Genomic DNA, 13,929 nt, shown 5'->3' with positions numbered 1-13,929 from the left:
CCATGTGTTGCTTCCTAAGCTCGTGTTGGATTGCCTGAATGGACTTTTCATTACCTTGAGCTTGTTTCCTCGTTTCATTAAGTTGATTTCTCGCTCCATTCCTGTTACTCGGTTAGCTAAAGATGTTATGGAGAATTCTATCTTGTCTATCTTCTTAACATGTGTCTCAATGCCGGATAAACGTAAGTCTATCCCCTTGATCATCGTCACTACATCATCCAGTGTCCAAGCGCCATGGCCGTGCAGGGTCCCATGGGCCTCTTCCAACGCTTTAAGTATAAGTTTAACGTATAAGTATTATCTGACCCACCTTGGGTCTAAGGGGTGGGTCCCATAGGGAAATTAAATAAATGCTTTAAAATTGATCTTATTCTATATGGATGTCAGGATAACGTTCAAATTCGGGAGAACAAGATTTAATTTGGTATTAATAGCGGGACTGATTAATAACATTGGTTTTATCTTATTTTCATTAAGTATATGAATATTATTGGTCTAGTTGTGTTTATAAGGACAAATCACTTACTTTGATATTAATTGCAGCATATATTGAAAAATGATATTACAAAACAGTATTATCATTTCCAACCTAATTTCCTGGTTGTAAAGGGATTAATAAACTGTATAAACACAGATATGTGGTCTTATCTAGTTTCATTTACTTAATTAAAAGTTGTCCGCTAGGGAGCATGCATGCCTGCATACTAAATGTTTGTAATTACAGAAAAAATACATACATACACAACTGTACACCATTCAAACAAACTATAAGTGAAACCACATCATATTGATGTTTTCATACCCCTGCGAAGAATGGGTGTCTTCCAGTCTAGCCAACATTTGAGATTTTAGGTGAGAAATGGGTAGAGGAAAAATGTTGGCCAGAGTGGAATAGGTGTTTTTTTTTATTAAAACAACATAGGTGCTTTTAGGTCATCTCTCTCTCTCTCTCTCTCTCTCTCTCTCTCTTTAAATTAACTGGCATTAACATATTTACTTTTCATTCTGTACCTCATCTCTGTCTTTTCTTACATCATATACAAATTTTATATACTGTATTATATTGTAAATTCATATTATGTACATAATGATTATTGGAAGAAGGCGTTTTAAGTTGCGATAACTTGTGTCCTATTCCTGTTGTTATATTTAACAATAAAACTATGTTTAAATCAAATCAGGTGCTTACTATCAAAGCACCCGGCCGTGTAAAGTATATAACTGATAGAACAGTCCATGAATAGAATGTACCATCTCCGAAAATGATGGAGGATTCACTGATATGCTCTAAATTTGTATCTGTAGCAAAAACAAGTAATCTTTGTCCATTGAACATTACCTGGTCGGTTAGGTTATAAGAAATCCCCCCCCCCCCCCCCCCCCCCCCCCTTCCCCATATGTTTCTTTCCATTCACTCTCGAAGGGCGATTTCCTGTTGCGAAGCTGGTAATTTTGGAATGGACTTTATCCTGTGATTATAAAGACCTGACTTAACATTTTCAAAAACAGGAATTTTCTCAATCAGAGTCTTGACATCCCCGTCAAACTCCCTATTCCTCAACATTCCAAGCTCCTCATCATACAGTGATGGTACTGGTGTAATTTCATCTTAACATCTTTTCTTAAGGTTTATCAAAAAAGCATCAGCAGCAAGGCCAATAGTGTCGTGCTGATGGATATGATTCTGTCCATAATCACAACTGGAATATTACAAACAGTTGTTAATGATGCAGTACAATTAATATCTCTTCTCACACATCTCCAGTACACTCTATTGGTCCTTCTTGTCTTAATAGAATATTTGTAGCCAGCATTTAGGAGATAATGCCCCCCTCTTCCATTCTCCAGAAAATCCACTTGTATCTGTACATTGGCCATAGTAAAGTGTGAAGTGATAGATTTGAAATTTACCAAATACAGGTAAGTGACGACTTTTTACCTGGAACTCACCTGGTGGTCACTCAGGTATGACCAAGCCTGGCAAAGGTGTGAAAATAGAAATGTTGGCCAGAGTGGAATGGTGTTCAATCAGAATGTTGGCTAGACTGGAATGAACCGAAGAATGTAATCAGTCAAAAGTGTCACTGAAGACATTGCCATTCAGCTAGTATTTAAGATTCATTGTATCTAATCCAACAAAGGAAGGATAACGTGGGTCATGTTCATTGTTGAACATTTACATTGGAATATGACGATCAATATCATAGTAACTCTAATGACCGGGTGTAATATCTGATACGTAGAAATGGACCCCATAAAGTGTTGAACTATTTACGTATCAAATATTCAAAATGACACTGGTTTCGTATTCAACGTTCAATGGGGTTCCCGTGTTAATATCACCGAAAAGAAGATATTATCAACCTTTACCAATTACATTAAAATTAACCCGGTTCCATATTCAACGTTGAAGATGGACCCCACAACATACTGACCCATTTCTATATTATATTCAAATGTTACAGTGGATCTCGGTTTATGAATAAATATACGAACGCTTAATAGGACAAATTGTTTATCCATGTCGATCAATATCATATACATGATTATCTTATTATTGTTTGAATTTATACGAAAGGTCATTATATTGGTCAACCAAGGTCAAAGGTCAATATCGATCAATATCATATACATTTTATATGCATATCATATTACAGTTTGAAGATAAACCAAAGGTTATTATAAGGGTTACCCAAGGTCACAGGTCACATCGTCAATCAATGTCGATCAATATCGTGCACATGTTACATATGTACATAACTTAGTCAGTCATAAGTTATACCAAAGGTCATTATATGGGTCACCAAAGGTCAAATTACAATGGTACACTTTGTACGTATATATGTAAAATCTTTATCTATCAACAATATTGAGGAATATCATTATTTAGTAAGCCTACTGTGATAATTATCTTTGAACAGGAGGTAAATTTAAGATTGTATGAATCACATAACCATTCGGAAAATACCAACATGTGAAGGTACACATATGCACAAATAATTTAAAAAATAATGAGGCATCTATATAATATTATACCAGCATATTGTTAATACAGTACATATCACATTTGTAGAAAGCTAAACGTATAGATTTAATAGTTTTATTAATTTATTTAACGTTATTTACGCATTTTAATACTTAATATACATTTTTGTAAACTGTATCGCTTCATAAGATTAAATTGTTAACAAACGTCTGACAAAATATTGGTATAATTTTGGTCGTCCTGTATTACTGATTCATGTAATAATTTGTTTGTAAGCATTATAAATTTCATTTTCATTTATTTTATAAGAACAACGATAAAAGTCATTTCTATCCCAAAGATAAGCTAATCCTCCCTTTTCTTGTGATCCTGATGTTAAATATTCGTTCGTCATTCGATTTAATTCTATAATCCAAACATGCTATAAATACACAATTAGAAGTACACTTCAAATTTAGCCAATATTTTTAATTTTCAATTTTCTGATAAAATGCAGAACCTGTGTTATGCGAAATAAACAAAATCATTCCCTGTAGTTTTCTTATCACGTAGTAACTTTCTACAAAACAAAATGTGTGTAGCTTTTCTACACCTGGATTCTTTATGTTGTCCCCATATCTCACTTGTATAACTTAAAATATTATTGATATATGTATCAAAAACAGAACATTGTGCCTTAACATGAACAGAATAACTTCTTACCATTTATTATCAAAGTAAACGTTCCTACCTTGCTTTGCAAAATGAGTTGAGTTTATCTAAGATAATAGAATTAATTCATCAACTACTTCTACATTGTATATGCATTATTGTAACACCGATTTTCATTGTCACGGTCTTCCTATTTCGAAAGATCATATATTTTTTCAATATTAAGGGTGTCTTTGGGCGACAACAAAAACACGGGAACACCCCTATCATCAAGAACACAGTACAACACATGTTCTAGGGACAAGAATATTACACCAAAGTAAGGACAGGAAGAACAAAGATGGCGGCGCTGTATCAGTGTAAACTGCCAACGTCTGTATTTTAGTCATATTGTATCCAATAATGTTGATTAGAGATAGTACTACACTGGTATCTAAATAAACTAATAAAGTGTAATGGGTGCCCACTGTTTAGCAGACGCCATGTCCGTGTTCCAGTCACGTTCCTGGCGATAGGGCGAACATTTACATGAACATGTTTATACATCTGATAATTGTACTGTATATTGTTCCCTAATCAACACCAACATGTGGCCCAAAGACACCCCTGGACAACTTCAAGTCATTAATATATATAAGCAACGCATCTACATGAAACATGAGAGACTGAGGTGATTTTGAAACAAAAAAAACAATACCATCATGCATGATTACAAACGCTATAATCAAATCAATTTCTTCTGGCGGGCAGTTCTCTTAGACATTTCGCAATATTTCATCTAAGCCTTTAGAGCAAGTTTTTGTATACCATTTATGGTAAAAAAAATCCAGGTTTAAATCCAAACTGAACATCTAATGTTACATTGTTTCATTCCTCCAGCCTCTTATCAAATATGGACTTCAAGGATTTGACCATAACAACGTATAAAGTGTCTGTAATTATTCGGGTATTTCAAATCACCTTTTTATAAAATAGGGGGATATAGACGTTTGACCAGAGCTTTGAATAAAACTGGTAAAATTAATAAAGAGAACAGTAAGTAATGGTTATAGTTTATTCATGAAATCAATGAAAATTTCATTTAAGTCCCTTCAACTTTTGTCTCTTTTTACAGCAATTACTTCGTCCTTAATTCTTCGATAATCGTGTCTCCAGTATGCCAGTACTTGTTGGAATGACTACATCAGCATTTCCGAGCTCGTCAATGTTATCCAGAAACATGTATTTTTTGCACAATTTGCCAAAATTGTCAAACAGTTTAGAAAATAATTGACAGAAGGAAGGTCCGCGATTAGACATTCAGTTTACACAAAGAGATCGGGCACAAGTTTTCCAACTTATATAAGCCCTTCCCCAAAAACAATATAAACACAAATATTTACACAAGATGACATTAGAATTTACATAAAGTGATTTTATTTTTGAAAATGTGAGTTTAAGAAGAGTAGAGATGGGGTGATAATTAGAGGGAAATGGAGGGAGAGAGTGTAGAATCTCCTTCATTTACAATTTATTTTACAATTTTTGAAGAATAATTAGAAATTTTTTGACAAGAAAGTTTTCAAGTATTGATTTTAGACAGTGAGTGATCTTACTCCACTCAGCTGACATTTGTTGACATTACACTATTCCATACTTTCAGCTGTTCAATGTTCATCATATCTCATGCCATGTTTTGCTTTCACCGTTGTCTTTCCTTTCCTTCTGATATATCCGTTTTGCAAATTGTCCTATGCATCGAGAAAGATCAAAGATGTTGTTCTTAGTTATATATACATATTATTGAAGGGACATATTTGATTAAAGGACGAGATTAGACATGAGGCATTCTAAGAATTGATCAAGTTATTTCTGTGAAATTTGACCCGAGTAATAGTTTCTAACCGCGCTTAATTTTAGATTTTGAGATTTGACGTTTGCTATCAATACCGAATTTATATGTTAATACTAGATTGTATTTGATCCTTCACCACTTTCAATGTCACTGATAAATGTTACTACATGACACTTTCATTCATAAAAAAAACGTCACTTCATTTTCAGATTCCATTCAAATTATACAAATCATGTCTATACCATAATAATTTGTTATGGTAACAACTAAACTCATGATCAGGTCAGCCATTTGATGTGTTTCATCAACTATTCTCCGACTATATAGGGCTGCGTACCCAAGGACTGGTCTCCTTTGGTTAGTTTATATCGACGAGGCAGCACTCATGAATCAGACTTTCATCCATTTCCAAAACTGAAAACAGCTATTTCAGACACCCTAACCCTAATCCTAACATCCAGTGGATGACTTTCTGAACATCCAAGAAAATCAGTTCTATAAAAGTGGTATGGAGGCCCATAAATACCGCTGGCAAAAGTGTATAGATACTGAAGGGAATTATATTGAAAAATAATAGATGTCCGGCTAAACTCAAATCCTTCAATATGAGGCTCACCACTTATCAATCAGCCCTCGTATATGTCTCCTAACGAATTACTGGGCTGATATCTGTCACCTGACCAATCACTAGGGTATCTGTCACCTGACCAATCACTAGGCTATCTGTCACCTGACCAATCACTAGGCAGATATATCTGTCACCTGACCAATGACTAGGCTGATATATCTGTCACCTGACCAATCACTGGGCTATCTGTCACCTGACCAATCACTAGGCTGATATCTGTCACCTGATCCCTCACAAGACTGATATCTGTCACCTGACCGATATCTGTCACCTGCCCAATCACTAGGCTGATATATGTCACCTGACCAATCACTAGTCAGGTTACTGTTATGCTGCCATGTTTCCTTTCATCTTGGAACAAAAGAACACAGGTATGCAGGACTATGTAACATTAAACTTTTGATTTATCCTGAATGTGTTGCATACAGATTGAGCTTGAAATTTTGTCATTAGATTTTCCAAGAGGGGATATATGTAGAATGGATATCAAGAAAAGGAATCTTTGACTCAAATGAGGAGACCTTCCTTCAGACAGATTCCATAGTTACTGGTGTAACTTACATGTAGAGAAATCAGCCTGAAATAGTTAGGGTTACAACTCAAATCTTCAACTTCAAACAAGACAAACTACTAACTCAGAATTAAAATTTATTTTCCTTGAGTAAAGTAATGTAATTTTGACAACAAGTTTGAATCAAATGTTATAAGCCTCCGTGAAATTAGGAATTGTTAAGGCACAAAATAATCTAACTACGGAAACAGTATGTAAATAAATGGAAGAAGCATGGATCACAAGAATGTCAAATGAATAAGATTAAGCTTGAATACTGAGACATTGTATTTCTTTGACAGGAGATGAGTTCATCCTTAATAATTAACACCCCTCATGTAAACATGTTCCAACAGAAAGTCAGATCTCTAGATGAAGTCTATATATGCTTCACATTTCCACAATACTTTATTTTACACCTTTACCTGAGGACTTACTCTGTGGATTATCAGTCAGACAATAAGTCACCTGGTCTCATAGATGATACACAAGGGTTTAAAGCTTGGCCTAGTCATGTTAATGTATACCAATTATACCAATAATAAATATGTATCTGTCAATTTTTGGAATAATTAAAAAGAAAAAAATATCAATGACATGTTATTGTTGAAATACGGCCATCTTGGATTTCAGACCAATCTAAAAAATAACAACACTTGGTCGGGATCATCTCAGGAACATTTCAGGTAAGTTTCAGCCCAATAGCACTGGTGGAACTTGAGAAGAAGTTTAAAACGTGTTTTCAAGATGGCGGCTATGGCGGCCATCTTGGATTTCGGACCGACCGGAAAAATAACTACACTTGGTCGGGATCATATCAGGATCATTTCAGGCAAGTTTCAGCTCAATAGCACTGGTGGAACTTGAGAAGAAGTTTAAAATGTGTTTTTCAAGATGGTGGCTATGGCGGCCATCTTGGATTTCAGACCAATCTAAAAAATAACAACACTTGGTCGGGATCATCTCAGGATCATTTCAGGCAAGTTTCAGCTCAATAGCACTGGTGGAACTTGAGAAGAAGTTTAAAATGTGTTTTTCAAGATGGCGGCTATGGCGGCCATCTTGGATTTCGGACTGACCCGAAAAATAACAACACTTGGTCGGGATCATATCAGGATCATTTCAGGGCAAGTTCAGCTCAATAGCACTGGTGAAACTTGAGAAGAAGTTTAAATGTGTTTTCAAGATGGCAGCTATGGCGGCCATCTTGGATTTCGGACCGACCCCGAAAAATAACAACACTTGGTCGGGATGATTTCAGGATCATTTCTGGCAAGTTTCAGCCCAACAGCACTGGTGGAACTTGAGAAGAAGTTTAAAATGTGTTTTCAAAATGGCGGCTTTGCGGCCCATCATTTCTGGCAAGTTTCATCTTAATCCCACTGGTGGACTTGAAGAAGATGAAATGTGAAAAGTTCTATAAAAGTGGTATGGAGACCCATAACTACCGCTGGCAAAAGTGTATAGATACTGAAGGAATTATATTGAAAAATAATAGATGTCCGGCTAAACTCAAATCCTTCAATATGAGGCTCACCACTTATCATCAGCCCTCGTATATGTCTCCTAACGAATTACTGGGCTGATATCTGTCACCTGACCAATCACTAGGGTATCTGTCACCTGACCAATCACTAGGCTATCTGTCACCTGACCAATCACTAGGCAGATATATCTGTCACCTGACCAATCACTAGGCTGATATATCTGTCACCTGACCAATCACTGGGCTATCTGTCACCTGACCAATCACTAGGCTGATATCTGTCACCTGATCCCTCACAAGACTGATATCTGTCACCTGACCGATATCTATCACCTGCCCAATCACTAGGCTGATATATGTCACCTGACCAATCACTAGTCAGGTTACTGTTATGCTGCCATGTTTCCTTTCATCTTTGAACAAAAGAACATAGGTATGCAGGACTATGTAACATTAAACTTTTGATTTATCCTGAATGTGTTGCATACAGATTGAGCTTTAAATTTTGTCATTAGATTTTCCAAGAGGGGATATATGTAGAATGGATATCAAGAAAAGGAATCTTTGACTCAAATGAGGAGACCTTCCTTCAGACAGATTCCATAGTTACTGGTGTAACTTACATGTAGAGAAATCAGCCTGAAATAGTTAGGGTTACAAGTCAAATCTTCAACTTCAAACAAGACAAACTACTAACTCAGAATTAAAATTTATTTTCCTTGAGTAAAGTAATGTAATTTTGACAACAAGTTTGAATCAAATGTTATAAGCCTCCGTGAAATTAGGAATTGTTAAGGCACAAAATAATCTAACTACGGAAACATTATGTAAATAAATGGAAGAAGCATGGATCACAAGAATGTCAAATGAATAAGATTAAGCTGGAATACTGAGACATTGTATTTCTTTGACAGGAGATGAGTTCATCCTTAATAATTAACATCCCTCATGTAAACATGTTCTAACAGAAAGTCAGATCTCTAGATGAAGTCTATATATGCTTCACATTTCCACAATACTTTATTTTACACCTTTACCTGAGGACTTACTCTGTGGCTTATCAGTCAGACAATAAGTCACCTGGTCTCATAGATGATACACAAGGGTTTAAAGCTTGGCCTAGTCATGTTAATGTATACCAATTATACCAATAATAAATATGTATCTGTCAATTTTTGGAATAATTAAAAAGAAAAAAAATATCAATGACATGTTATTGTTGAAATACAAGAGGCCCAGGGGCCTTAACGGTCATCTGACTCTAAATTAAAACCCTTATATTATTGTAGTATGCATTCTCTGTAGCAAGTATATAGTGGCACTGTTGGCCATGGTGGCCATCTTGGAATTCTGACCGACCCAATAAATAACAACACTTGGTCTGGACCATCTAAGGATAATTTCTGGTAAGTTAGAGCTGAATCCCACCGGTGGAATTTGAGAAGAAGTTTGAAATAGGTGTTCAGGAAAACCATGATTGCGCAATCATGTTACAAAATGGCCACCATTGCTGCCATGTCAAAGTTTTAACGAGACCGAAAAAATAACAACACTTTGTTGGTCCTCCTTCCTTAACATCCTCACCAATTTCCAGCTCAATGGCACCAGTGGAACTGGAGAAGAAGTTTAAAATGTGTTTTTCAAGATGGCTGCCATGGCGGCCATCTTGGATTTCAGACCAATCTAAAAAATAACAACACTTGGTCGGGATCATCTCAGGAACATTTCAGGTAAGTTTCAGCCCAATAGCACTGGTGGAACTTGAGAAGAAGTTTAAAACGTGTTTTTCAAGATGGCGGCTATGGCGGCCATCTTGGATTTCGGACCGACCGGAAAAATAACTACACTTGGTCGGGATCATATCAGGATCATTTCAGGCAAGTTTCAGCTCAATAGCACTGGTGGAACTTGAGAAGAAGTTTAAAATGTGTTTTTCAAGATGGTGGCTATGGCGGCCATCTTGGATTTCAGACCAATCTAAAAAATAACAACACTTGGTCGGGATCATCTCAGGATCATTTCAGGCAAGTTTCAGCTCAATAGCACTGGTGGAACTTGAGAAGAAGTTTAAAATGTGTTTTTCAAGATGGCGGCTATGGCGGCCATCTTGGATTTCGGACTGACCCGAAAAATAACAACACTTGGTCGGGATCATATCAGGATCATTTCAGGCAAGTTTCAGCTCAATAGCACTGGTGAAACTTGAGAAGAAGTTTTAAATGTGTTTTTCAAGATGGCAGCTATGGCGGCCATCTTGGATTTCGGACCGACCCGAAAAATAACAACACTTGGTCGGGATGATTTCAGGATCATTTCTGGCAAGTTTCAGCCCAACAGCACTGGTGGAACTTGAGAAGAAGTTTAAAATGTGTTTTCAAAATGGCGGCTTTGGCGGCCATCTTGGATTTCGGACCAACCCGAAAAATAACAACACTTGGTCAGGACCATCTCAGGATCATTTCTGGCAAGTTTCATCTTAATCCCACTGGTGGAACTTGAGAAGAAGATTGAAATGTGAAAAGTTTACGGACGGCGGACGGCGCACGACGCACGGCGGACGGCGGACGACGACGGACGAAGCATGATGGCTATAGGTCATCCTGACCCTTCGGGTCAGATGACCTAATAAAAACTAATGTCAGATAACTACGTATGTTGGTCAAAGCTCTGCTCATCTAGCTGGCTCAGCAAAAATATATATCATTTAGGACAAGATGTAACATGAATCCAGGAGAGGAGATGATTGACAGAGATTAGACTCGCAAAGTATGTGATGATGTTCATTACTAGCTATGATCATCACACCAGTCAAATACAGAGAGATATAAATGTATTCACTTTACTGATATTAAGTAATCAATGGGCAAGCCATATATGTTGTAATTACATATGAAATAATGTACAAGTATCACTGAACCATCCTGTGCTGTTGTGGTTGTGTCCTTGGGCAAAACACTTCTTCATCTGGATAGCATTAGGTGGGCTTTCTGTATGTTGTTCAACGAGGAAGCCACCAGCTACTACACAGAGACTCCACCTCAACATGACCCTTGCTGTTCACAGGAAGATAAACCCAGCAAACAAATTTAATCTGGAGTATCAGTTAATTAGACGTTGCACAATTAAAACATAAATACTGTGTCTAAATCCAGGTGATTGTAGAGTAAATTCTGTACAAACAGAATACAGAATGTAGTGACTATCTTCTTGGAATGTTTTTTTGGAACAAGTTCATTTTGAAATTGTATAGAGAAAAAGCAGATATAATAAGCATGTAAACATAAAGAAATTGTGATATATTTCAGCATGCTATTAAATTAATCATAAAATTATGTAAGTACTATATATATTGTGACACTCGTAAACTACTTAAAACCTTAATATTATCACATGAAGTACAACACAAGTAGGATATTGTACAGATAATGTATATGGACAAATTAAACAATATAAATATTATTATATACATGTATTTATATATTTGCAATTATATATGAACAATGTATACTGTATATTATGTAAGTATATTTCTAGTTATGTAGGTAATAACACAAATGTAACAATAAAAAATCTGTATTAAAGGGATATTAATTTATCAGTACAATCACGGACATCATATGACATACCCACTACGTCATATTGCTTACTTTTATCTGGTTATAATGTTTGCCATCAGTGAATGTTTGACTGAGACTTCCTCATATCCTAACGATGTCCCTTAACTCTCATTAGGTGCTGTGCAATGGTTTTATAATTCCAGGCTTACATATTTTTAAAATTTCAAATATATACCATGCTTACATAATTGTACAGATGTAATACAGGGATGAGATTTAAATAACATCACATTAAGCATCTCCCTGCCCTCCCAATGGCAACAGACATGTAAACCTCATTCTACATTTTGCTCGTCTATAAAGTACCAAATATATGCAAGTGTTCCAAGAGATTTTCTAAATATTTGATTGTTTGAAGTTTAATAACCATTATACTTAACATTTATTGGTCCTAATGACCTCTTCAGTGTTTTGGTCCTAATGACCTCTTCAGTGTTGATGGGCCATTAAGAATGTGTAGTAATATAATAACAAGCATGCTAGGTATTGCTAAAGAAATTCACGTCCCCTACCTGCCACCGCTAAAAATAGTAACAGTGACCTTGACCTTGACCCAAAAACGGTTTAAACCCTGAAACTCCATGTTGATCTGAAGCTACTCATACTGAAGTTACATACCAACTTTAACTAACATACCTTGAGGTATGGCTGAGAAAAGTGAGGAAAACTGAGTGGACAGGCTGACAAAGGGACAAAAAGAGTGACAGACAAAAAGACAAACACAGACACGCAGATAAGTCAGGAACCTAAAGTCCCTCCGGTTTCACTGGTAGGGGACTGCAAGTCTGTGAATTAAAAACAGGTCACGTTGGAAGACAGTTAGATACCAGCCATTGTTATTATACAAACAACCTGTTAAAAGTGTTTGGCATTGGCGTAAATACACCATCGTACTTTTATTGCAAAAAAGTATATTCAGCAGTCAATGGGGTTGAGCATTTAGCCTTGAATTTGAAATCCTTTTTACTTAATCAGTACTGTTATATTATGCATACTAGGATTTTTCTGGTAGGTGTTATATTTTTCACATGTTTTTACATATATACATACAAATGTACATACAATCATACATACAATTATACATAGAATCAAACATGGAAGGATTGAATGCCAATTTTCTGGCCTGGTTTGGTTGATGCAAATAAAAAGAATATTATATAATGATGTAAAATGCATGTGTATATGGGGAGGTTGGTGTCACTTAATGGAATTAAAAACCATTTACAACTCGGTGGAGACAAAATGTCTGAGCATTTGTGACTTGTGGACATTTTCATATTACAAGTAAATTTTCACAATAACACAACACCTTAATGGAAGTAAACAATTGAATTCTAGACAACAAACAAAACATTGTTGTTATCAAATGCTTCCTTATACATAGCAGATATAAGCACACATATACACATGTTTAAGCACCTTTCAGCATTTTAAAATGTACAAATCCAAATTGTTTCACAATCAATTGACAACATCCCTTAAGCCAAGCATGGGAAACTTCATCATATACAGAACTCTCTTCCTCTACAGAACAGTGACGAGATACCAGCCATTGTCAGACATCTAACAATTGTTGTTGTAAACAGTGACGAGATACCAGCGATTGTCAGACATCTAACAATTGATGTTGTAAACAGTGACGAGATACCAGCCATTGTCACACATCTAACAATTGTTGTTGTAAACATTGACGAGATACCAGCCATTGTCAGACATCTAACAATTGATGTTGTAAACATTGACGAGATACCAGCCATTGTCAGACATCTAACAATTGATGTTGTAAACATTGACAAGATACCAGCCATTGTCAGACATCTAACAATTGATGTTGTAAACAGTGACGAGATACCAGCCATTGTCAGACATCTAACAATTGTTGTTGTAAACATTGACGAGATACCAGCCATTGTCAGACATCTAACAATTGTTGTTGTAAACAGTGACGAGATACCAGCCATTGTCAGCCATCTAACAATTGATGTTGTAAACATTGACGAGATACCAGCCATTGTCAGACATCTAACAATTGATGTTGTAAACATTGACGAGATACCAGCCATTGTCAGACATCTAACAATTGATGTTGTAAACAGTGACCAGATACCAGCCATTGTCAGACATCTAACAATTGTTGTTGTAAACATTGACAAGATACCAGCCATTGTCAGACATCT

This window comes from Pecten maximus, chromosome 5, assembly GCF_902652985.1.
Source record: "Pecten maximus chromosome 5, xPecMax1.1, whole genome shotgun sequence".
NCBI classification, from domain to species: domain Eukaryota; kingdom Metazoa; phylum Mollusca; class Bivalvia; order Pectinida; family Pectinidae; genus Pecten; species Pecten maximus.
This window is presented reverse-complemented; position numbering follows the sequence as displayed.